The 26013-nt window shown below is 43.2% G+C and overlaps 1 protein-coding gene and 1 long non-coding RNA gene across 8 annotated transcripts in view; one reads left to right on the top strand and one right to left on the bottom strand.

The window, feature by feature from the left end:
* Window positions 1-17605, bottom strand: part of LOC114584278 (ankyrin repeat and fibronectin type-III domain-containing protein 1-like) — a 348268-nt gene extending 330663 nt beyond the window's left edge. For 6 of the 7 annotated variants that reach the window (XM_028705981.2, XM_028705989.2, XM_028705986.2 and 3 more), the window contains exons 1-2: window positions 17460-17605; window positions 4689-4836 (exon numbers count right to left, since the gene is read on the bottom strand). The gene's annotated coding sequence lies outside the window, so the exon portion shown is untranslated. Of the gene's footprint in view, window positions 1-4688; window positions 4837-17105; window positions 17419-17459 lie in introns of those variants that run through there. The other variant, XM_028705982.2, reaches the window with a different exon arrangement.
* Window positions 17606-17694: 89 nt separating this feature from the next.
* On the top strand, window positions 17695-24210 carry LOC114584281 (uncharacterized). The gene is made up of 3 exons (XR_003703644.2): window positions 17695-17802; window positions 19384-19519; window positions 19646-24210. It is a non-coding gene; the product is annotated as an uncharacterized LOC114584281 (long non-coding RNA).
* The last annotated feature ends 1803 nt before the right edge of the window (window positions 24211-26013 follow it).

Here is a 26013-nt window from a genome sequence, read left to right as displayed (position 1 = left end):
TGCGTAAAATCCTAGTCCCTCAGAGTTTGGCCAAGTCCGCAAACCTCTGCCTACGACGGAGCCCCTCAAGCATGGCTCCGTCAGTCGCTAGCAGAATCCGACAGTGGGCGCTTACGGAATCTCTTCCAGCATAAAAGCTCCTTAACGGAAACACGTCTTCTGGACTCTCTGCGCGACAGTTTCCGGCGAGGAGTGGGTGTCCTTATAGGAGGTCCTGAAACCTCCCCACTATTTTCGCTGGAAGTGTCCCTGAGCCATCCCTCCGACTCACTTTCCCTTGGAGCTCCTTCTCTCCCCCTGCTGGTTCCCTCTTCAGCTGCTAAGTCTCTCTCAACCTCTGTGAGCCCTTCCACCTCCTGTCCTTCCGATGGCAGTTCCCTGACAGTACGTTAATACTTTGAAGTTTAATATCCAACAAAATCCAGCTGACCGATTTGGTTTAGGTATGGATTTTACATATTTATTATCTTTATAGCCATTTTCCAAAATTTTATTTCACATAACCAGCAGATGTAGGAAAATCCATACATTGTACTATTTAGCTTGGCATTCTGAATTAACAGTAAACAGGAGATCCATTTGATCACTGCAGATGGTGACAGCAGTCACGAAATTAAAAGACGCCTGCTCCTTGGGAGAAAGGCGATGGCAAACCTAGACAGCGTCTTAAAAAGCAGAGACATCACCTTGCCAACAAAGGTCCGTATAGTTAAAGCCATGGTTTTCCCAGTAGTGATGTATGGAAGTGAGAGCTGGACCATCAAGAAGGCTGATCGCCGAAGAATTGATGCTTTTGAATTGTGGTGTTGGAGGAGACTCTTGAGAGTCCCATGGACTGCAAGAAGATCAAAGGTATCCATTCTTAAGGAAATCAGCCCTAAGTGCTCACTGGAAGGACAGATCGTGAAGTTGAGGCTCCAATACTTTGGCCATCTCATGAGAAGAGAAGACTCCCTGGAAAAGACCCTGATGTTGGGAAAGATGGAGGGCACAAGGAGAAGGGGACGACAGAGGACGAGATGGCTGGACAGTGTTCTCGAAGCTACAAACATGAGCCTGACCAAACTGTGGGAGGCGGTGGAAGACAGGAGTGCCTGGCGTGCTCTGGTCCATGGGGTCACGAAGAGTCGGACACGACTAAATGACTAAACAACAACAGGAGATCCAATATTTTAAGATCTAAACTTCAGCCAGCATCCTGTACCTCACAAAAGAATGTACACTAGAATTGGACAACTAAGTCTTTCACATAAATGTTAAACTATTATCCACTATAGATAGATAGATAGATATAGTTTAACAGCAAGAAGAAAAGTGTTGTTTCACTGATGAAGATAAAAGCAATCCTCCACAGCATTATTACTGGAAAAAAGCCAAGGGTGCTAGCTAGAAATTTTAACACCCATACTTAGAATACATAGTGCAGGTGCTAAAGGTTAGACTTCTGTCAGAATGTTTTAACACTGTGTACAGTTTGTTTCAGGCAGATTATGCTCCAGGAACTTAAACCAGATGGCCACAGGCTCGTAATTGCACTCCAACTACATTCATCTCCTTCACCTATACAGCAGTTGACATGGCAAACTATGAGCCATTAATTTGAGGGTGTACAGAAACAACATCAAACCATAAAAGCACATGTAAGCTGAGGGATAGTGAAGGAAAGACATTTATTGTGTGGGTCTGCATTCACATTACTGCCTTAAGGCACACTTGCAAACCCTGGTACTATGCCTTTTCCCTGCCTTTGTGGGTCTTCCTTCGCTGGACCACAGCCTTCAGCTGTCAATCATGAGCACCCAGAGCAAAAACATAAAAGCATACCCCAATACCCCCAAATAATAATCATATCAGCCATCCTGTGACAATGAGGCTAGAGAGCTGGTGTGACACCCCCCCCACCAAGTCTTTGCTACGCTACATCTTGCTGTGAGTGCTAGAGAACTCACTCCAACTACAAAAAGGCTGCTGCAGAACAAGCTGGAACAATCTCTTGGGTTGGGGTATTGCCTAGGCCTTTCGGATGGGGGCTCTGCTACTGTTTTGAATACCTCATCTGTTTAAAATGTTTTAAATTGTTCTTAAATGGCTTTAACATCTGGGTGTTAAAATTTGGAGGTTTTTTCCTTTTTAAATAAAGGTGCATAGGATGTGCCTGAGAAGCGAGGAGTAGTGAGCAATCACAGTGGTTTAGGGCAGAGGGAGGTATGCTATGATGGGTGGGTGGGAGAGGCCAGGTAAGGGGGATACGGCACATGCAGTCAGTGACTGCATCATGTGCCAGCCCCTCCTCCAACCTGGGGAATTGCAGTTGTCCTATCAGCCAGCCCCCAGGTCTACTGTTTCTGAATGCCAGGTCAGCTCTGAGTAAGAACTCTCTCATGATCTGAATATAGATGAGGAGGCCGTTCTGGTCTGTATCATTGACACCTGGATGGTTGAACAGGTTGGAGTGGATCTCATTCAGCTGTGCCCACTTGAGTACTCAGGGCAGACTTGAGGATCAGGGAGGGGGAGTTGCTGTAGTCTATATAAATCCCCTTTCTCTCTCCAGGCTCTTTGTCCAGTTGGGGGTCGAGGGGGGGGTTAGAGTGTTTGTTCCTGGCATTGGGTAGTTGGGACAGATTAGGGATTCTACCACCTGCCTTGCAGCCCTGAGCTCTCCCTGCCTGCACTGACAGTCTTGGTGGTGTTGAGGACTCTCAGGCTGCTGAGTCTATATAAGGGTGTTGAGCAGCAAGCAGAATTCAGCAAGGAGCTTCTGAAGCTAAGCACAGTGAGAAATGCCTGCAATCTGGCTCCAAAGAAACTAGCTGAAGTCCACCTTGTGGTAAGAATGACTGTGAAAGATGGACTAAGGGTAAATGGCATACAAGTTAAATAGTGTTAAGAACTACACTTTGTGAACCAGACTTATGTAAACATCTGTTAACTGTCATTTAAAGATACAAAGGCCGGCACTTCCATGAGGCGAGGTCAAGCAATTTGCCTAAAGCAGAAGATCCAGTTCCTAACCCACCCACCCCATTGCACCGCTGCCAGCCCTGCACACCCATACCATAACTGCTGCCACCACAGCACTCCTGCTCTCACTGCTAACACTGCAGAGCTGGTAGTGGTGCAGCCATGACAGCAGGGCCAAAGAGGGGGCCTGGATCTGCAGGTGTCAGGGTGTCAGGAGGGCAGCAGTGAAAGGGCATTTTGCCTAGAGCATCAAAACATCCCGGGCCACCCCTGAAGAATAAAGTGGACTTATTACAGCAAACATAAGTCTTAAATGTAACCAACTGAAGTATAGATGAAGGCTTTTGTAAACAGAATAATATCAATTTGTGGCAGTGGTTAGAAGGTTTTGAATGTATGTGCACAGTGGGAGTGGGAGAAAAGTAAGAAATGCTCCACAAGCATTGGTGAATTAGCAGAGTTAAATAAAAGCTGGTTCTCCATATATAAAGAAAAGGCAGACTCACCATAGTATTATTTTTACTCATAGGAGTCCATCAGCAAATCATTCCCATGAGTTATTGCTAGGCAGTAAGGATGTATTTCTATGGGATGCCTCCAGATTTTAGGCACTCATGTCTGATTTGAATTAGGCATGGGCATAAATCCTACCCAGAGGGGTGACTTGTAGAAATGTTATTTCAAGTGCAAATTGCATCATGGAAAGCAGTCCTCATCCAGTAAGTGTCTGCAAGGGTAACATGCCTTTTCAATTACGGTTTTTGTTTTAAAAAGGGAACATCTCTTCCTGTATTGATATCACAATTCAAAATGGTAACTTTGCTGCCTGTATTATAGCATTAAAAGATGCTACCTGTGATCTATAACAGCAGTGCATTTAACATGATAGGTAATTCAGTTCAAAACAGAAATTAGCCACTGACAGCCTCTACATCGTGTCTGGCCCCTAGCTGACAACCCAGGAGGAGGAAGAGGAGAGGCAAGAACTTAAGAGCTGACCATCACCTCCTAATCTTGCCTTCTCTTCTCTAAGTTGCATCTCTCTCCTTCCATTCTGCTACAATCTCTCTCACACTAAAAACATCCTGAAAATCAGTTGATGCAGAAGCTGTACTACAGTACATGAACTGTTACTAGGCAACTCCTCCATTCTCTCCACCCCAGAAACATTTAATGTTGGAGGGGTGAAGGAAACAACAGTGGCTGGAAGGGGCAACAGGTCTTTGCTCGGGGGGGCGGGGAACCAGGCATAGGAAAGGGAAAGCACAACCTGCCACCTCCACATACTACTTAAGATAGCCCTCAGGAAATCCTATTGCCAACTAGGTTTTTTTTAAGGGGAGGGTTACAGTGCAGAAAAGTAATGGTGTTGATTATTCAATAGAAATCTGTAGTAACACCTTGATAGTCTAAACCCTGAGCTCTGAACAGATTTTAAAGCAGGACAGCTTCTTTTACAACAGAAAAGTCATTCACCCTTAATGGTCCATGAAATTCCTATGTTACAATGGGCTCAGATAGACATTTTAGCAAGGCAGGTAGGAGCCAGCTGTGGGCAAATTGCAAGCCTCAGTCTTGAACTCAAACCAGCAGGACCTGACACTACAGAGCAACCTATTTAATATGTTAAAGAATGTGCTTTTTTATGGGGGGGGGGACTTCCTGGGGTTGTTTTTAGTTGTATAAATAAAGTAATGTAGTAAACCACTTTTGGAGAAACTTACCATTAGAGAGAAAACATCAAATATTGGACAGCTCTTTCTGGGACCACTTGTGAGGCTCTACCAAACAAAATCATTCTTCTGTAACAGCAAGAACATCATTCTATGAAGATAGCATTAGATGCCACTTGGAGATGCAGCCAGATGTAATCTACAGATAAAGAAGAAGAACATGTTTTATAAAGCAACTCTCATTACAACACTCCTAAATCACTGACCTTTTACTTAGCTTCAAGAGAGAGTAGTAATAATTCTTAGCATTTACATCACACTTGCAGTGTTCAAGGGGCTTCGCACATGTAGTCCTGCTAAGCCTTACAATAAGACCAAATGGTAGGTCTGTATTATTTGCAAACTGAAAATTGGAGTGAGATGTGAAGTGGCAAAGGTCACTCAGTGAATTCAACCCTAAGTGTAGAATTGAATAGTGAATTCTCAACTCTTGGCTATCACATTGGGCAACAGATTCCTGCATTGCAGGGAGTTGGACTAGATTACCCTTGTGATGCTTTCCAGCTCTATTATTCTATTAATTTGTCTAATCCTCTCTGCTGGGACAACCATTTCCACCACAGAAAGGACTAGGGTTCATCAGTCTTATCAACTCTAATGAAAAAGCATTATTCACATAAATTTCTGCTAGAAATGCCAGCCAGAGAGTCCAATGACCTTGTCCCTTGTGGGAATAAAACAGTCATTTTCCCATTAGGGATTCTGAAAGTTGAAGTCCCAGTGCCCTCCCTAGCAGGAAGTGATGTTCCACAATGGAGCTGGAGTATCCTACCACCCACTTCAACTGTCTTCCCTGGCACCACAGGTAGGTTGTTGGGATGCTTAGCTAACAAAGGAAGAAGGCAGAAGAGAAGAATGCAGGCTTTTTGTGGGCACGCAAAAAGACTTGAAGTTATTAGAAGGCTTAACTTGGGTGCTTGTAAAAGTGTGAGATTGTTTAGCTCAGGGTGTCCATGCAACCTTTATTTTATTTTGTCAGAAGCATAAATTAAGCACAGTTCCTAGTACAAATGACATGTCTCTGGATCTCACAGAAATATGTCCCTTCCTCAATTTTCATTATCAGGCTACCACAGCTATTAAAACACTGCTTGATTTCTGAAGTATGTTCCAGGGCTCCCTCTGCTTGAAAGCCACCCGGTGTGCTGACTGTGGAGAAATGCCCTCTGCAAATTCTTTATCATCACTTCTTCTTCCAGAGGTAGGCCATGGCTCAAATTAAACCTTGCTACTTGAGAAATTAATTCCTTACCACCTCCCTTCAAACTCTCCACAGAGTCACTACCTTGCAATTCCCTGTCCCAAGAAAACCATATGCTGATAATTACTGCACAACACCCAAGCTCCGAAATTATCATTGCAGCTGGCTCATAAAAACAATTATTACAGCTCTAAGAGGAGCATGAATTTAGTCCTGCTGAATGACATATTTCTGAAGATGTGAACTTTGTAAATAAGACAGCAGCTTATATGAAGATGAGCTTTCAGTACATTTCATGCTTTCTGTAGCGTAGCTAGTTACTTAAAGGCCACCATTTAGTCCTCTTACATATATAACTTCAAGGATTAGAAGGGAAAGTACACAAAGTGCCATCCATGATAGAAGCAAGTTGATTCAGTACAGAACCAATGCCACCAAGCTCTAAAGGCCTCTTGGCTCAAAATGACTTCAGCAAACTACAGTCATGTTCTGACTGTGGAGCTATGTAAAGCAATCTTTACTAGAAATATGTCCTACTAAAGCTTACCTCAGACAAGTGTTGTATAGGACTCAAGGCACTATGTTCATTAAAATACTACCATGACAGTCCAATAGCATGCATACCTAATTGCAAGTAACACAGAGACCCTATGCAAAGTTGGCACACCTAAGGCCATTGACTGCCTCCTATTTCACAAGTCTATCCATGTTGATCTTTCAAGAGTTGCTGCTTCAAGTTGCACCACCATTTGGGATGCAGTGGGTGGTTAAGACAGGGCACAACTTTTTCAGCAGTACCATCAAGGATGTGAACCTCCCTGGAGGTTAAAGCAGGGGTTTTTCCAGAGCCTATACAACCTGCTCAACATCTGTGGGACTAGTTTTTGCCAATTTCACTCCTGTTGAATTGAGCTGTTATTCTCTGTCTTTAGTTTCTGCTTATCAAATGTCATGTTTCATTGTTTCGACTATTGTTTTTCTTTTTATTGTGGATTTTTGCTATCATTGTTTCTATAACAATTCATTCCATTTTTGTTGGCCTACTTTCTGACAGTACAGTACAGTATGGGTTTTGCTACTGCTCATTTTATTAACTGCATCCTGCAATTCTGTTTCAGTTCATTTTTATTTCCATATTAGCTAAAAGCTGTATCATCATTTCCAGTGCAATCCTAAGCATGTTAATTCAGAAAGAGATCCCACCATATTAAATGGGGCTTACTCCTAAGCATGCATAGGATCTGAGCCTTAGGCACCATTCCTAAGCATGCTTCATAGGGAGTAAATGCAACTGAACACAAGTGGACTTACTTCTGTGTAGACATGCAAAGGACTGATTTGTAAGCTGCCTTGTAAATCAAGTTGGATATATAAATAAAATAAACTGATTAATTTCTAAATAAAATAAATTAATGACCTTAGGCATAATTAATTATGCATAGAATTGGGTTTCAAGTCCCACCAACTTAGGTGGAATTTACTACCAGACTGATATGCATATGGGTGCAGCCTAAAATTGTACTTTAAGTGAGGCTTACAAAATCATCAAAAGGTATTGAATCCAGATTCATAAAAATGCACTAGCCCACCTACCTATTTACTGACCCATTTTATATTTGGCCCGTCGTTGCATAGTGATCTCATTTGCTGCTATATTAATATATGAGACACAACAATAGCTTAAACAAGATAAAACAGTAACTCATTTTAAAAGCTATTCTGGTTTATTGCATGAAAGAAACAATCTTACCTGCCAGTGTCTAGGTATGCAGCTGCTTGCAATACAATTTTAAACAAGCAATCAAAAAATAATGGATTCTATCAACATAACATTTCAAAGAACCAGGAAGACACAACCAAGTTTATTTGGTGGGCATCTCACTAACAGCAATACATACCTCATTGTGCCTATAATCTTTTAAAAGCTCCACTTGCATGCCAAGAGTCATCAAGATGTTAAGGTGCACATCTATTTTTATTCACATCTCAGTTTCCAATTAGAGGCAATTTGGTTGGGGGCCCGTAAGTTAAAAATAGTCATCTCTAATGATGCTTGCAAACCCATTAAGAATATTTCCTCCCCTAAAAACCCTGCAATTTTGTTTTCACAATTTTTCAGTAACATACTTGATTCCTAGTTTCCCCACTCCCACCACTTTCTGTCCTTATTAAAAATCCATATTTTGACTATCCCTGATACAAATATTAGTTGTGCATTAACCCCCCTGTGCTGCATTGCTTTCTACTCTCACTACTGCCAGTCTAGCAACCCACTGATAAAGCCTCTTATAATCTGCCTTTTGGAAATCACTGTAGAACTAGAATGGGCAATATCTACTGCATTTGCAAAGCTGTTCTAGAAATTTTGGTTTCAAGTTATATAAATCAATCGAAGACATTATATTCAAGTTTTTAAACTAAAAAATGCTTTGAACAGTATGCCAGATCTCTAAGTAAAAGGAGCTAGAGAGTAGACACTTATTTTTTAAAAAAGCAGAGACACAAATTGCACCCTTTTGTACAGACAAATTAATTTTGTCCTAATGTCAACTCTAGTCTCACAGGTTCTAGAAGTAATAAAAATAACTTGCAAAAGCTGTTTACCAGAGGTAAATGTGGGAATAATGTACACACTACAAGCAACAATACTCCCCCCCCCCCAAAAAAAATGTTTTACTAATGGGGGGGTGGGGCAGCAATTTTCTACCTCCACCAACTGCCTTTAATACCCTTGAGTTCAAATAATGTCATTGAAATACAGCAAAAACTGGCAATGACAAAGCATTGCTGAGTGTGAAAAAATGATGATTGACTTCATAACCATTCTAAGCCAACGGCTTACAAAACTGTAACCCAGAGTTCCTTGGAAACTTATCAGAGGTCAAATAATGGCAACTTCCTTGAATGACAACTTGTCTGCAACAACGCATCTTCTCCTCCAACATATAACGTAGTTGCAAGTGAATTCTCTGACATACTCTCGTGCACATACTCTGCACAATTCTCTGACATACTCTCGTGGCAAACAGGTAGTGAGGAGGTCCAACAGGTCTGGTCAGTACCCTATTTAAAGTACAGTAATCCTCTACATTCTACAACATTCCAAGGTCAGCAATCTAGCAGGTCAGACAACAGCCTGGTAGCATCTTGGTGCACAGAATTCAGCAGAGGAAGCAGGCTAGGCTGTGAGGCAGAAGCTGGCCCAAACTTACCCAGTCAACTTGATGGCTGAGGATTTGAACTATGTTATCCAAAATCCTAGTCAGACACTCTAACCAATACACCATACTGTACTAGCTTTTTAAAAAATGTCAAATGTGCAGGGATTTTATGAGAAATGTTTAAGGGTTCCCTTAAGGAAGTTTGAAACCCCCTGATCTAATTATCTTTCACACAGTACATATAGAACTTGTTTATCTGTGGAAGTTATACAGGCAACACAACAACAAAGGTCATCAGGGGGCTCATAAAATAATAAAATACAGAAAACAAATTTCAGCATAAAACAGTCAGCAATCCAGTTTCACAGCATAACTAAAAATACAGAACAGATAAGCAGTGGATTTAAAAGTGAATACTGCAGGTTTTTAAAGGCCTGAAATCATCATCATCATCATCAGGTGCCAAAATGACCATAAAGGAATCAGCAGTCAAGCCTCTCTATGCAGGTGTTCCACAACAAAAAGCTACCTGACTCATATAATTCGGTGGAGGCACCTGGAACAGGAGCTCTGAATAATATCTCAAAGTCTGAGTAGAAATATATTAGAGGATTATCTTTCAGTTACCCTCATCCTAAGCCAATAAGGGCTTTAAAGGTCAAAAACAGCCCTTTGAATTGGGCTCAGAAATAGACTGGAAGCCAGTGCAACTGATAAAGCATTGATACAATACACCAAATCAACCAGACCCAGTTAAAAATCTTCCAGCCTTATTTTTTGATGCCATTTTCAAAGGCATTCCCATATAAAATAGACTGTTTAATTTGAATGAGAGGTAACTGTGGCCATGCCATCTACATCCAGAAAGGGCCATAGCTGGTATATTAGCCATGGGAAATAAAAGGTGCGTAGCGTGACAGAGGCCACTTGGGCCTCAAGTGATAATGCTGGATCAGTAAGCAATCCTTTCCAAAAAAGGTTAACATCACTCACTTCGGTGGATGAATCATCCACCAGGGGTAGACCAAGTTTCACCTTATAAGCCCTCATCCTAACTGTTACTGGACACACTCTGCAGTTCAGGAGACCTAGAACCTCACCTAAATTTGATGCGGAAAAAGAGATAAAACTGGCTCTCAAAACAACTGGTGCTTCAAACCAAATCTTGGGATGAGCTCTTCCAACTGTTTTATGCAACTGTTACACAGTTAGAAGAGTAGAGAATCATAGGGCATCCCAAAGCCTAACTGCCAAGAAGTCAATAAATGGTCCCCAGCACCAACTTCTGGAATCAGTTATCCAAGTAGTAGCAGAATCACCATCAATGGCACCTTGAACATCCAGCTCAACTAGTCTACTGATAATTCCATGGGCAATGCTATTGAAAGCTACCCAGAGATCCAAGATAATCAATACTATTGTTATTATTTGTAGCTTCGAGAACACTGTCCAACCACTGTTCTTGAAGCTACAAACATGAGCCTGACCAAACTGCGGGAGGCAGTGCACAGAGTAAACGACTAAACAACAACAACATTGTTATTGTTAATATTCTCCCTCCCCCCCCCAATTTATATCCTACCCTGCTTCCCAAAGAAGCCCAGGGCAGCAAACACATTACTATAATTACAAACACTAGGTAAAAACATTCCAAAATATTGTACTCTCCCCATCATTCATTCCCAGCAAGATCACCCCACAGGGCAGCCAAGGCAGCTTTTATCCCACAACCAGCCCTGCAGCACAACTGAAACTGATTCAGAAAAATCCAATGGTACCTTAACTGGGAGCTACATCATTTTTTCTTCCATACAAGTTTCATTTACTACCACAAACTAATTATCCTCATCTAAATTTCTCATCCCTTAAAATTTTATCCTGGCATATTATCCATAACGAACAAAAAATATCTTTCTAGTGGCCAGAGGCATCTAGAATTCAGGTTTCCTGATTCTGGCAAATGTCTAGCTGACATTTGATGACTAAGAGAAAGGCCATGTTTTCTTTGCTCTTTGCAGAAGCAATGAAAAGTGTCATATCATAGTAACTCTAGCTAGGCAGAATTATATAAAACTTTTCAAGAACACTCTTGACACAAGCCTTGCAGCAGAAGCCTTATTTAGATGCTATGGCCAGATTTTATGTACTTAAAGTTGTACTGTACTATATTACACTAACTTTTACCCACAGAAAACCCATTGAAATGGCAAACTAACTTACTTTCAATGGATCTATGTTAGTGGAATACAACCCCAATATATTTTACACAGATTCCCTTTTAATAAGTAGGTGCAGTACATTTACCTGCCACGAGTCTGCATCAAGTTGTTGTTTTTTAAAAAATTTACTTACTCCCTTTCTCAGTTTAATCCCAGCAACCTGCAATGTTGGTTAGACTGAGAGGCAGTGACTGGCCCAAGGTCACCCAGTGAGCTTCATGGTTGAGTGGTGATTTGAACCCTGGACCAGACAGTCTAATCACTTACGGTAACCACACTAGTTCTTAAGAATGTTTACGTTCTTATCTCTTCACCCAGAAATTGCATAAATGCTGAGAAAGTCATTAAAAACAAAAATTAACCCTCTTTCAGTATTTTCACATTAAGTACTACTACGGTGTAATATTTTAAGAGAAATGAGGCAACCTGTGACCCTCCAACTGTTGTTGGAACTCCCATCAGCCCCAGCCAACATGATCAATGGTCAAGGATCATGGCAGTTGCAGCCTCAAACTATTGGGGGGGGGGCACAGATTATATGGCCCTGCCTTATAAAGTCAATTTCAAGCCATAAACTATTATTTCCCCAAACCATTACATGTATATCACCTGAAGTAATAGCTTTAAGTGGTCTCAAAGCAGGTGAATTGACAGATACAAAGGTGAGAGGTGAAAAGTACTTGACAAAATTCAACCGGTTTTTTTGAGACACAATGGAATTCTATGTAAACTACATTGTAAAAGTGATGAGTTTTTTGGTGTGATTGAATGAGGTGCCCTTATGTCAGAGTGGTAAAGAGTAGAAGCATCTGTGGATACCATTAGGAATGTAGGAAGCTGCTTTACACCAAGTCAGACCATTGGTTTATTTAGCTTTATGATGCATATACAGTACTGACTGAAAGCATCTCTCCAGGGTTTCAGGCAGGAGATGCCAGAGCTAAAGGTAAGGCCTTCTGCATGCAAAGCATGTGCTCTCTTACTCAGCTATGGTTCATTCATCTGAGGTACTCTGATTCAAAAGAGATACAGAAGGGTCTAGGAATGAAGGGTAGAAACTGGGTCTATGAAAACAGTAAATGAGAAGGCAGCAAGCAAGGGGGAACCAGTAGGGTTTGGGAGATTAACTCCTCCATCTGGCCCCTTCTTCAGTCCTCTGAAGTGTCCTGAGAAGACAGAAAGGAGAACTGCATTTGACCTGGAGCTGCAAATAGAGGCATAGCTAGGGGGCAGGGTACACTGGTCGCCACACATCAGAGGGTGGCACTTAGTGTAGGGCCCACAGCACGCCCGAGCCACACATCTCTCCTGGGAGTGACGCAGTGGCTCGGGCACCTGCCGGCTTTGCGCTGCCCAAAATGGCAACATGGAGCTTGTGTCTGCCCGATGCCTCCCCCTCAGCCACCCTACAGCTGAGGGGGATGCGGCGGACAGACTCATTGTAGGCTCCGTGGTGCACCCTGCCCTGGCACCTGAGCGGCTAGCTATGCAGCTGGCTGCAGAGTTGAGAAACTGCACTTCATTTTGAAATAGCCAGCTTGACAGTTGACTGCATGCATACCTCTAGTAAGCACTTAACATCAGTATTTTCCCAGGTAGATGGGGGGGAAATACAATCCTAGATTAATAGTGTAATCCTATGAATGAATGAATGAATTTGAATATGAATGATATGTACTCAGAAGAAAGTGCCATTGACATCAGTGGGGCTAGCTTCCAGGTATGTTTGGCTGGAACTGCAGCTTTGGATGTTTCGCACCACAAACTTAGTACTCTAACAACATTACTGAACTTAACCCTAGGCCCCTACATCATGGGCTGATCCCTGTTCCCACTGTCATGGAACACAGTCCTGTTACAAAAGGAGCTCATCTTTCAAGGAGCTGTTTGAGATGCACAGCCTTGCAAGCCGACCTATATGCCAAGGTTAGCCACTGTGGTGTACTCCAGAAGATGTGGGGATATAGTTTCCATCATACTTGACCACTGGACCTGCTGGCCAGGGCTAATGGGAGTTGTTTAGCCCAACAACATCTGAAGGACACCATGATGGTTACCCCTGATATAGCCATTTTGGCCTACAAGTCATAGAGGCAAAATATGTGTCAACCACTATTAATAGTAAATGGGTGTTTTCTAATTAGGAAGGCACAGAGGCAACTCTAAGGTAAAGGGGCCCCTGACCATTAGGTCCAGTCGTGGACGACTCTGGGGTTGCAACGTTCATCTCGCTTTATTGGCCGAGGGAGCTGGTGTACAGCTTCCGGGTCATGTGGCCAGCATGACTAAGCCGCTTCTGGCGAACCAGAGCAGTGCACAGAAACGCTGTTTACCTTCCCGCCAGAGCGGTACCTATTTATCTAATTGCACTTTGACGTGCTTTCGAACTGCTAGGTTGGCAGGAGCAGGGACCAAGCAATGGGAGCTCACCCCGTCATGAGGATTCGAACCGCCGACCTTTTGATCGGCAAATCCTAGGCTCTATGGTTTAACCCACAGCGCCACCCGCATCCCTGATGAGACAACCCTACCTGACTGCAAAGTACCAAAACATGTTTTAACTTTGATGGCACAAATAATTATGCTGCTGGATACCATAGGGCTTCTCAGTAACCCGAAGACAGTGGGTATGTTTGCATGTCACGCTAAACCAAAAGTGAGAAACCTGAGGCTCTCCAGATGTTGTAGGACTCCAACTCCCATCAGCCCCAACCAGCATAACCAATAGTCAGGGATAATGGGTGTTGTAGACCAACAACACTTGAAAGGTGTGAAGAGCTACACATGCCTAAAATATGAGAGCACACTGACAAATTCAGGCAGGATGTCACTTCAGCCTGGAGAAGACACATTCAAAATGGTCCATTCCACTCGAGTGAAAAGTTTGCATAATCAGGAATAAGCTGTTGAATACAAACATTTATTACTGAAGCTTCTCTTTAGAAGGCCTAATATTTTCAAGAGAGATTTAAAAAAAAAAAAAAAGGTGAGAAGAATTACCTCATGGATTAAAAAAGAATTTATTAGTCTAAAATATGTACTGTGATTACTAGTGAACCTGTTCCTATTCAAGCTAAATAATTTCAGTGCAAAGCCTATTTTATAAATGGATAATTAAACCTTCCTTAATGGGAACTTAAAACAATGATGCTATCTAAGGGATGAAATTCCCAGGACAGTATATGTCAATTCATATACATAACACACTACGACTCTTGACTGTTCAAATAAGCAGATTCTGTTAGTACAGAAGAAGCAGAGCAGCAAAAAAGCATTACAAGAGCATTAAGTCATCCTGTTTCATCAGTGTTTTGCTACCCAATTAGCTACTTCAAACATAACAGGAAAATCTCTCTTTGAAACCAGCAAATATCTGAAAAAACAACACAGAACTATTGAAGAGGCACAAGAACATCAAAGTGATCAGAGGCACAGTACCTGCTGAAATCAGCTTCTGGGTGCAGAACCAGGGAATCTACATTCCATTTTAGGTACAATAGGGGTGTTTGGAGATGCCTGCTCTTCTAGCCCTTTCTAGCTCTTGCTTCCAAGTACGTGCATGTACTCAATTTCTGTTTTGATTTTTTAAAAGGTTCATATAATTCTGGTCATCTCTTTCTCTTTTTCCCTGTTCCTTATTAAACCAGCAAGCTTTGCTCACTTGTTCCATGAGCTCCGGACGAGATGTTCCCCACTGAATATTTGGACAAGAAAGCAGGAAGCCTGCCTTCTCACAGGAGCCCAAAGGAGCATTCCAACAACACAGACCTAATTGCTGGGGAAATGGAGAGGGGAGAGGGAGAAAAACTTCGCACTTTCTGGGTTTGGGGGCGTACATTGGTGTGAAGAGAAATGAGATAAAAGAAGTGGCTATCAACAGCCCGCCAAACCAAAAATACATAGTTGCTAAAAAAAAACCCATGTAAAATGCTATGGCTGCGAAAGGAGAGACGTTTCCAAGGGATTAAAACAAGTATTTCTCTGCTTCTCTCCAAAGCTTCTGCAAAGTAAACCAAATCGCACACACCATGAAAGTAAAAGAATTTACACAGAAAGGAAATGCATGTACTTAGTGCCAAATAGCAAGAGCCAAGGCACACGCAAGCAGCATGAAGCAGGCAGAGGGGATAACCAGGCTTGCTGGGAAAGACAAGAAAATTGGCTTAATATATTCAACCACTTAAAAAATGCCCAAGGATCAAAACTGCAAAAAAAAAAAAAGGTACACTCCTGAGCTGTGAAATCTACATCAACTGGAATGCTTTGGAATGAGACACAAGCTATTAAAATAAGCAATATGGGGCATCTATAACAGTACAGTACTTGCTTTTTCAGAGTCCTGGATTTTAGCCTTGCAGCTACATGATTTCCAATTGGTAAGATCTCTCCTCCTCCCCCCACTCCCCCCCCCCAAATGCTGGGTGAGGAGGGCAGATATCTTCTGTGGGAGGGGAAAAAATGAAAAGTTTTTTTAAGCCTTTGTTAGATTTCAACAGCTGGGCAATAACTAGAAGCACAGAGGGGCATGGCATGGCTTTGGGAAAACAGCAAGCAGGGTGAGGGAAGAGAGTGGAACAGAGACCATGGAAGTCCAACATGTTTGACTGCTGTTAATGCCCCAGGGACCTAACAGAAATCTGGCTAAAGGGTTGGGGGCGGGGGTGATCTGGCAAGCAAAATACCGGTACATCAAGTGCACATCTAGTGGAGACTCCATGAGATATGATGCCCTGCTGGGCACCCTGCCAAAGATGCCAATAGTCAAATGTGGGCTGGGAAATAATGACTTTGTGACATTCTCCATCTCTCTCCTCCACATATAGGCTCAGAAAAGCAGGATTGTGCCACTTAGGCCATAGTCACCAGCAGTGGCGTAGCGTGGGGGTGCAGGGGGGGCCGGCCGCACCGGGCGCAACATCTGGGGTTAGGGCAAATCCACAGGTTAGGGGGCGCAAATCCATGGGTTAGGGGGCGCAAATTACTTGCCTTGCCCCGGGTGCTGACAACCCACGCTACGCCACTGGTCACCAGGTTCCAAGCCTTGAACATATTGCCCTCACACTGCCACCTCAATGAATTTGGCTGCTACACCTTTAAGACACTCTGCTTTTAACTCACCTACTGACAAAACTTAAATGAGGGGCAGAGACTTTCAGGCCCACAGGCAGAGTGTGGCCCTCCAAGGCTCTTCCTCTGGCCCTGCTTTCCACCTTTTTCTTTTTCTTTCGGCCTGGCTGGAGCATTTTATCTACTTACTTTTACATTTCTGTTCCAACTTTCCTCCAAGGAGCTCAAGGTTACACACACAGTTCTCCTCCCTATTTTATCCTAACCACAACCTTGCAAGGTAGGTTAGGGCTGAGAGTCGGTGACTGTCCCAGGGTCACCCAGTGAGCTTCATGGCTGTGTGGAGATCTGAACCCTGGTCTCCCCAGTCCAACACTCTAACCGCACTGGCTCTTGAACTCTGATAACGCCTCTTGCTTCCATGGATGGAGGATAAACAGAAGTGTACAAGCATGTGTAGCAAGCTGGCCCGTTGTACCGAGGTAAAAATTCACATTCTTTGCTCAGCTCACATTTCCCTCAAGGCTTGCCCACCACTGGCATGTGCCCCCCCCCCCAAAAGCCTTGGGCTTTAAAAGCTTCCCCACTCCATGGTTCTGCCCCATAATTTATTTTGCGTTAACAGGTCTGCCGAAACGCACAAAAAGTACTGGAAGACGACAGTTCCTCTGAACATGCCCAGAACGCTTTCCACCACAAAGGAACCAGGGACCTCCTCTTGAATCACGAAAAACGCAAACTCCAGCCTTGGCATACCTACCTCCAAGCTCATACCTTCTGCTTTCAACCAAAATGAATCAGTATATTCTGCCTCGAGCGAGAGACCAAGGACGCCTCTGACCATGTACAAAGCGCTTTTCCCTCGCGGCTGATGATACGGATCTCATATTATACCCTTGGTAAAATAATCCCCGGCCAGCCAAGAGAGGGGTGGGGGGAGAGACAAGTTTCAGGAAAGCTGAATTTAGAACCGATTTTAAAAGGCAAAAAAGGCGGAGGGGACAGTAGCACCATCCCTCCCGCCGGGATGAGGGTTCATGGAAGAGGCAAAGCCTATTCTCGCTTTCCCTCAGGCGGGTCTGGGGACGTGCAGACTGAAGGGACGGCAACATACCCGTTGGCACCACAGACTCCTCCTCCTGCTGCTGCTGCTCCTACCGACTGAGGAAGAATTCACGGGGGGCGACACCCACCGCCTCCTTTCTCCATCCCGCCCGCTCCAGCCGTGTTGGCGGCGGCGGCAACAACAGCTTTGCGGGCATGAGGAGAAAACGAGGGGAAGGGAAAGAGGCGCGCGCGGCCCGGCCCCCCTCGCTCCTCGGCCCGCCCTCAGGCCCGCCCAGCGCGAGGCAGGGGGCGGTTTGGGCGGGAAACTCTTCTGAGGAAAAGCTGCCGCTGCCGTCCTAATTTGGAAGAAGCAGAAACACCCCGCGAGTGAGCGCGAGGTGGGCTTCCAAGTAAGCATGCGCGGAGCTGGGGGGATTTGAGGCTGCCGTTCTACGCAGAGGAGAAAGCTCAGCTGAACTCCCTTTTGGGGGGGGGGGGGAGTGGAGCGCAAAAGCTGTGGCTGTGTATATGGCGCGGGGTGGGGGAACAGCGGAGCAGCAGTGCTTAATTGTTATTAATAACGCGGGGCTGCAGTCTTAAAAGCTGCCTTTTCTGCGGTTGGGTGTAAGCTCCCCTTGAACTCCGTGAAGCTGGCTTCTGGGAAGGCAGAAATAGGATTGCAAGAACAACAGGGCCAAGGCGGGAAGGCAAGATTCAAAGGGATGCTCTTGGGCATATTAAATACTGCACTGCGAAGTGCGCATGCAGGAAGGATGTGGCTGAAAAGCTCTTGCACGTAGACCCCTCATGACAACCAGGAAATGGCTATGGGTACTGCTGACCGGTGAAAGGACAACTGCAGGTGGTCTGAAGTGGTGCAACACAAGAAGACTGCCTGCACTTACTTGTTTTATACCGTTTGTATCTTGGCAGGCTTTTGCCTCCAGCAGCTTCAACACAGCTTATATGAATAAAGTGGTACCTCGGGTTAAGAACTTAATTCGTTCTGGAGGTCCGTTCTTAACCTGAAACTGTTCTTAACCGGAGGTACCACTTTAGCTCCCGCTGCCACAGCACAATTTCTGTTCTCATCCTGAAGCAAAGTTCTTAACCCGAGGTAGTATTTCTGGGTTAGCGGAGTCTGTAACCTGAAGCGTCTGTAACTTGAGGTACCAACTGTAGTAAGAATAATTTTTAAAAAGCCATTTAAAGCAGCAGCAAATAAAAAGCAGAGACAACAGGTACAAACTATTAACAGTCTCAGTCTGAAATGCAAATAAAAGCACATAAGATTAGCCATCCTCCACTCTGTACGAGAACATAAAAAGTTCTTGTGGGATCAGGCCAATGGCCCATCTAGTCCAGTATCCTGTTCTTACAGTGGCTGACCACATGAGAAGCTTGCAAGCAGGACCCAGACTTTTCCTAAATGAATTCTACACACTAGAGAGCATTTCCCCCATCATTACCCCCATTGCTGAGATTTTCAGCACCTATTTTGGATGTTACCAACACCTGGAGATACTCAGTAGTGGCTGGGGCAACCCATTCAGATGGGTGTCATACAAATGTTGTTATTGTTGATACAAAAGCCTTCCTTCAAGCACCTGGATCCTAAGTCATAGAGGGCTTTAAGTGTAAGCACCAGACCATAGAAACAGCCTGGAAGCTAATGAAGTTCTTTCAACACTAGTGAGATAAATTTCCATCAACCAGTCCCAATCAGTATCCTGACAGCTGTGTTTAAAGTAACTGTAATTCCTGAATGCCCTTCAAACTCAGCCTCACATATCACAGTAGTCAGTCCTTGATGGATAGCTGTCGCCAGGCTACCATTGGTGAGACCTCAAGTGAAGTTCTTGTCTCAGCTGATGAAAGGCACTCCATTTGGAAAGAGGTAGCCTTTGGTTAAAATGAAGTGAGTGCCCAAAATCTGAACAGCTAAATTCATTGTTACTATTTTAATTTATATCCCAACCTTTCTCCCAAAGGAGCCTATGAAGCAAGGGATATCCAGCACACACCCCTCTAGATCTTGCTGAACTCTAGTTCCCATCTTCCCTGGCCATTAGCTGTGCTGGCTTCTTGTGAGTCCAATAACATCTGGAATGGCTACTTCTGTGTGAAGTACGTATTAAGATACAAATATAAGTTTATGATGTGCAGTTGCCATAAGGTAACTGGCAGTTGCTATCATAACGTAACTGGTGTTTGTTGGTCCTTTTCAGTCTTATTCTAATCATGTTTATGCAGAGCAGAAATGAGGAACCCACGGCCCTCCAGATGTTGCTGGACTACAGCTCCCTTCATCCCTGGCCAAGTCCCATCAGTCAGATAGCATATTCAGTGGAGTCTAACATCATTCAGTGGTCACCAGATTCTCCATATCCAATTCAGACATTAGTCTGAGGCCAATGGAACTTATGTGTTTCCAGCTAAATGGGCTTAAGAAGCAACCATGGAATTATACTTGATTGAAAACTGTGGGTAGTAGCTATCTGAATTAACTGGTAGCACATTCAATAACATGTGTTTATTATGTATTTTCCCATGGGATTGCATTGACCTATGAATACATGAGAAACATCATACTTTGAGATATATTTATTCTGAGCTATTAGCCCAAGCAGATTTGTCTGCTCCCCTGCCTATCCCCCCTTTAGGGCAACAGCACTGCAGAGTCACTGTTCTCATATTTTAAGAGACTACATTTAGTCTCTTCTAATATGTAATCAATTTGTAATTGTCTAGGTCATTTTGAGTTTTAATCCAATCCTCTTGCAGCAGCTCTTAACTTTGCTTCTTATGCAAGCCTGAGGGGGAGGAGCAAAATTCAGCAGACCAGGTAGAGAGGTTGCTTGTTACCTTTGCTTCACCTGATCTATTAACCACGCTCTTCATCCTACTGCATATCTCTTGCATAATACATTAGCAAATCATAAGTCTTTGCAAGATCAAGCCCAAAGAGTTTCTGCGTGGCCTGTTGTTCCAGTTTGACTTAATTGATGAAAAAACATACCTTTCTTTAAATGGGTGTAACTTTGCATGTGAAGAGCCCTTCAGCAAAAGTAATCATAATAATAATAAGGTACAAAATAAACTTGGACTGAAGAGGGAGTACAATGAAGAATACAGTTCTTAATGCAACCATAAGCAGCCCACAGAGTTACTAAATCATTAAATGTAACCTTACTATACAATGGGCCTGTGGTCGTAGACTGAAGCTGCACACTGAATTCTTACCCTGTTAGCCATGATACTTAAGAACAGCATAAGAAATAATATCCCAATAAGGACCAAGATACAGGAGTGAATATAACCAAATAAAAATGCCCATTTTATTATTCCTGGCTTCTTAGCAGCTAACTTTTTATGTTTCAACAGCAAAAGAGGATATACAATATTTGCAAAAGATGAGTAAAATGGTGTTGGTGGTAGTTTAAATATTAAATATTAAACTACCTTATATATACTCCCATTTTCAGTGCTCTACAAATATTGAAAATATCATGTATTTAATAAGAGAAATATTAACACACAGGCTTGATACTGTTGGGAATGCTGATATCCTCATAATAGCAGTAAGATGAAAGAAAAACTAGCATTCAACGTCCATATATTTAATATACGATTCTCCCATTTTGTAAATTAAAGTGTTTGCAATATATTTAATATTAATATTTAATTGGTATTTTTTCTGTAAACAAACGTGTATGTATGTAGCAAAACCAATATTGCTAATAAACATTTATGTAAATAATTAACTACATGTTACCAATAATCAGACTTTGATTTTTAAGGCTTTAAGAGGTGTTTTTTTTAATGTTGCCCAGGGCCTTGTGGGCTGAACCTCCCTGGCATAGAACATTCAGTGTGTGATTTAAGGAACTGAAAGACTCTGAATGGTTGGCAGTTCTAATAAATGGGAGTTGGTAGTCAGTGAGGAAGACCATTGAGATTTGACAGCTGAGGGGGAAAGTAGTTCTGAATGAGTTTTCTCCTGACCTCAGACGACTTCCGTTTGACTTCCAAAATGTTCAGAAACCAAAGCGTGGCTTCTGATTAGCTGCAGGAAGCTCCTTCAGCCAATCGGAAGCCCTGGAAACCCCATGGATTTTCGGCTTCCAAAAATAGTTTGCAAACTGGAACAGCCACTTCCGGGTTTGCGGTGTTTGGGAGCCAAAACGTTTGAGAACTAAGCTGTGCGAAAACCAAGGTACAACTGTATTTTATTTCTCCTCAAGTTATCCCGTTTTGTTCAGCTTATCCAGTAAATAATTGTTATGAGTTGGAGGGGGCAGATCCCCCTAAATTCTTATATTTAATAAATATTATAATTTGGCTAATATTTGGAGTATTAAAGGAAGATGCCAGGTGCAGTGTAAAAATACAGGCTATACCGGGTTTTCCTGTTCAAGAGATGGCTAATAGAGGGGCCATTAAGGAACAAAGGGATCAGAGTACCGGGCCATTAAGAGCGATTGACAATGCAAATGCTGTCCTTCTGTGAACAGAGACAGTAGAATTGGGAGGGAGAGGTTGTCAGGGTTACAGGGGTGTGATGTCACCACAGGAAAAAAATATCCTTTTGCAGAAGGTTTTTGAAAAAGTGAGAAGTAAGAACAGGCAGCACTCATTGCAGGCTGGCTGGGAGATGCTGCACCCAAAGAGTGGGGAGCATGGCTGGCTTCTGCTCTGGACCCAAGCTTGCTGAAGACGTGGGAGAAGCAAGAAGAGACTATCTAGGGATGGAATGTTCTGCAATACTTCTATCAAGGGTAAAGGTAAAGGGACCCCTAACCATTAGGTCCAGTCGTGACCGACTCTGGGGTTGCGGCGCTCATCTCGCTTTATTGGCCAAGGGAGCCGGCGTACAGCTTCCGGGTCATGTGGCTAGCATGACTAAACCGCTTCTGGCAAACCAGAGCAGCGCACGGAAACGCCGTTTACCTTCCCGCTGGAGCGGTGCCTATTTATCTACTTGCACTTTTGACGTGCTTTCGAACTGCTAGGTTGGCAGGAGCAGTGACCGAGCAATGGGAGCTCACCCCGTCGCGGGGATTTGAACCACCAACCTTCTGATCGGCAAGTCCTAGGCTCTGTGGTTTAACCCACAGTGCCACCTGCTCAAGGGTATATATGTGTAAATAAAATCATATATCTTAAAGACACTACAGTCTCCACTGTGCATCAGTTTTGCAATGGAAACACAACCCTGGGTAAGCACCACACACACACAGAGGAATCTTGCTACCACTCTGCAGAGAATGGGGTTGGCATGTAACAATATTATCAGTTTCTTTACTCTCTGGACGACATCTGTGTTATTTGACTCTGCTGACAGGACTGCACTCCTCCGAAGGCTTATAATTTCCAAATAGGAAATCTGCCGTGTTTTCTTGTGCTTGGATATGAGATGAGAGAGGCATCGTGTTGCACATGAGTTAATGGTTTTCCTAATAAATCTTGCCATGACTCCCTGTGTAGGTGGTTATGCAATGAAATGGGAGCAGCTTTTTTATGAAGGGCTTGGTAGGAGTGGCACAGGTTATAAGTGTGCCAATGAGTCGTCCCCAACTAGCACAACAACCACACTCAGTATGGCAAAAAGAAAATGAAAACATATGAGCAAAATTAGCATGTTGTGATTAAAAAAAAATAATCCACAACATACATCAGCAATATGAAAATATTCTCTACATAATCATACTGAAGAAAAACTGGCTGTTTGGAAATGTTTTAAAAATATCAAAAGGAGGCAGAGGAATCCAACAAAATTTCAAAACTGATGGGGCAAACAAATTGTATGTAGTGAATCTGAAAGCTAAAACACTCCAAGTCACACTCTGAATCCAAAAGAAACCTTGTGGCCAAGAGCAACAATCAAACAGGAGGAACTAGAAATCTCTCTTACCCTTCGGGCACTGGCTCCATGGGGTGCCATGAACACGTCTGTAAACTTAGCATGAGACGTACATTCAGGAGAGCAAATGAAAAAAAAAATGCTTCAGTCTCACTGATGTTAAAGGCACGTCAGCATTTTTCAGAGTAAATTAGTAATTAGTCACGACTTTGGTGTTCACTGCCACAAATGAGTGAAGGGAGTTTCCATTGCTGATAGCAATCTGACCTCAGTAATAAATGTTGACAGGATCAAAATATGGGCCAGGTTAACTGAGTCATTCCCAAAGGTGACTCAAAACATGGGTTACAGGAGGACTGGTGCTGGGTTTCTACAATGCACAGATGGGGTGGGACTGTTAGTAAAGGACAACTGTATTTTGGAATATAGACCCTTAAATCACTGGTCCACCTAGCTCAGCACTGTCTACACTGATTGGCAGCAGCCTCCATGGTTTCAGCCAGGGGCCTCTCCCAGCCCTAACTGGAGATGCCAGGAATTAAACCAGGGCTTTCTGCTTGAAGACAGAAGTGAAAGAGAAATCCAAAACAGCTGATGTGCCACTTTGGGAGGAAATATTGGGCTATATTACCCTAATCTCTCTTTGAAACATCCTTATCGAAAACCTCCCAGATGTTTGGTATTAGAAAAATCTGGCCTACATATGTACTTTTAAAGTATCAGACTTGAAAGTTGTTTAGTTTTTTAATGAAGAAAATCACATAGTCTGATGCAAGACTTGGGAAAGTAATCTATGATATATACACAAAATATGATGCCATTTATGACTAATCCACATATTTGTCGACTATGTAATTAGCATAAGCATAAGAGATTAAAGTCATCCAAGGACAGTGCAAGAAAATTGCTTGCACTCTAGTTTTCTCTCCTTTTCTTGAGACCTGTGCTTTTGCTACTGAAACAACCTTTCGCAGCCAGTTTTTTAAAAAGATTGAACTGAAGCTGCATAGGAATATATATATATATTTCTAATTGGTCAACATGAATGGTCCATAACAGCATAACTTTTTTAAAATTGATGTGCATACAGAATCAGGTATTCAGGGTATGAAACTGACAACAAAACCCTAGGCCAGTTAGCTAAACACTTTCCCTGGTGCTGCTTTCAGCTAGGGTAGGCATGGTGTGGAGAAATTGGATAGAGAAATGCTCCTCCCCCCCCCCCATAACACTAAACTCCAACGAAGTGGAAGAGTGAGGCAGATAAAGTACATGGCATATAGTTGAACTATGGCATTCGCTCCCACAAGAAGTAGTGACAGCAACCATTAATGCTTTAAAAAAGCATTAGACAAATTCATGGAGGAAAAGGTTGCCAATGGCTACTAGCCATGATTGCCATGCTCTGTCTCCACTGTATGCCAGTTGCTGGGAATCACAAGTGTACAGTGGACGCTCAGGTTGCGAATGTGATCCGTGCAGGAGGCACGTTCGCAACCCATAGTGTTCGTAACCCACAGTGCCGTGTCTGCGCACGCGCGGGTCGCGATTCGGCACTTCTGCGCATGCACAAAGCGCAATTTAGCTCTTCTACGCATGTGTGAGCGCTGAAACCCAGAAGTAACCCGTTCCGGTACTCCCAGGTTCGGCGTGGTGCACAACCCGAAAACACACAACCTGAATCGTCTGTAACCCGAGGTATGACTGTACTCAGGTCCGGGATGCTGGACTAACTGAGTCCTTGGCAGGATCCAGCACACTCTTCTTATGTATCTTTCAAAACACTCCTCTGTCTTCAGAGCGGGTGTGAAAGGACAGCTGTATTTGAAAGATGCCTTTATAGGAGGGGAGGGAAACTTTTGGCCACCTGGACTATTTATAAATAAATAAGAAGGCAGGCAGGTGGGGGCTGGCTGAGGGGGAAGGCTGAGTTTGATGTGGCAGTTCCCCACTTGCTCTAATGGACCATCCTCCGCTGGTTAGAGTCTCGCCATGCACAACATTAACAGCTTGATGCTAATGATGTGATAAACAGTTATGTATACAATTAAATCCCAATTGTTATCAAAATGGCAGCAGTGGGGAGGGGAGATTTCAAATTCAGAATGTCTGCCTTTCAAGCAAAACTGACACACACACCCCCATAAGTCTTATTTTACAAGGAAAGAAAGGGTGGTTTGTGGGGGTATGAAAATTACAAATAATGTGAAGGCTTTCAGCTGGAAATTACTGCTGGCAGCTTCCTGCCTTATCAAAACACCTCTGGGCATGCTTCCCATTTTGGAGCTCTCTGGCACCTTGTTATTTATTTTTGTTTCAGCAGCAAGAAGACAACAGGTGAAATGGTTTCTATTACTTTTATTTGTGCATTAGCCCCTTTTCTGAAGAAAATGCAGGTTGATGGGTAGGGGAATAAGTGGCAAGCCCTTATTGTGACGTAAGTATGCTCAATGTACCTTGTGTATGGTCTTTAACCATCAATCAGTTTCCTTCTGCCTGTCTTCAGTGACAAAATGAAGAAACAATGGTGTTTTCAGGCTTCAGGCTTTTCGCATTAGCCAGTCATTGTACTTCTGCAACAAACTATACGGGCCGCAGTTTCTCACCAGTGCATCTTTGGGTGTTACGTCCACCATATCAGGCATAACTTAGTGGTGTGGGCAGAGGCGTAACAAAGCACCAAAGCATGCCATTGTAGCAGCAAGTTAATTTTTTAATGTATATTTTAATTTGCATTAATTCACTTTTTAATTTAGCC

Source organism: Podarcis muralis, chromosome 14 (genome assembly GCF_964188315.1).
Source record: "Podarcis muralis chromosome 14, rPodMur119.hap1.1, whole genome shotgun sequence".
Lineage (NCBI taxonomy): Eukaryota > Metazoa > Chordata > Lepidosauria > Squamata > Lacertidae > Podarcis > Podarcis muralis.
This window is presented reverse-complemented; position numbering and strand designations above follow the sequence as displayed.